The following is a 771-nucleotide window of genomic DNA, read 5'->3' as shown; positions in this document are numbered from 1 at the left end:
AACAGACTCAGGAGAGGTCTCGCCACCCTAACCTCTTGCGGCTTTGTACCGTGGGACAGGAGCGCATGCCGGGGCGCCGATTTCCACGTATTAGCGCCCTCTTCATCATCAAAATCACGCTTACTTCATTTTCTTTGTTTAAAGGCTTCAATTCCTTTTAAGAGTTATTCTTGTTTCCTGAATATTTTTTTCTGAACTATCTGCTATACCTTCCACAACCAAACTATGTTGAAGTTTTATTTCAATACTATGACAAAAACACGTTTCACACTAAAATAGTCACGCATCCACAGTGCACAAGCTTGCAGTTCTAAAGTAGAATGAGGAAAAAAAAAAAAAAGCAAAATTTCTATACAAAGGGCTGGCTTTTCCCTTCTCCCCCCTCCCATCCCCCTTAAAGTTTCTGTATTTTTTTTTTTCCCCACTTGGTTTCCGATCCAGGAAAGTTGTGTTATGACTCCAGACAGCAGTTGGCTTTTTTTTTTCTTTTGTTTCTATAAATGCTGCCTAAGTGAACAGAAGGCCGATGTTACTTTACTTCAACAGATTTCCAAAAAAAGACACTAATTCCCTGAAGCACACATGCTCTTCCGCTCAAATCTAGATTCTGGGCTCAAAAGGAAATTGTATGTATATATTTTATTTGGCTTTCTACAAAAAGGGGATGTTTGGGGTAAAAATGTGTGTTCACCAAGACCAGCCCCAACTATACAATCTTCTCTGCTTCATTCAACAAAGCCTAAGGAGTCCTTCAAAAGGAAGGGGATGCAG

Source organism: Herpailurus yagouaroundi, unplaced genomic scaffold, assembly GCF_014898765.1.
Source record: "Herpailurus yagouaroundi ecotype Mexico unplaced genomic scaffold, PumYag 161, whole genome shotgun sequence".
Classification (NCBI taxonomy): Eukaryota; Metazoa; Chordata; class Mammalia; order Carnivora; family Felidae; genus Herpailurus; species Herpailurus yagouaroundi.
This window is presented reverse-complemented; position numbering follows the sequence as displayed.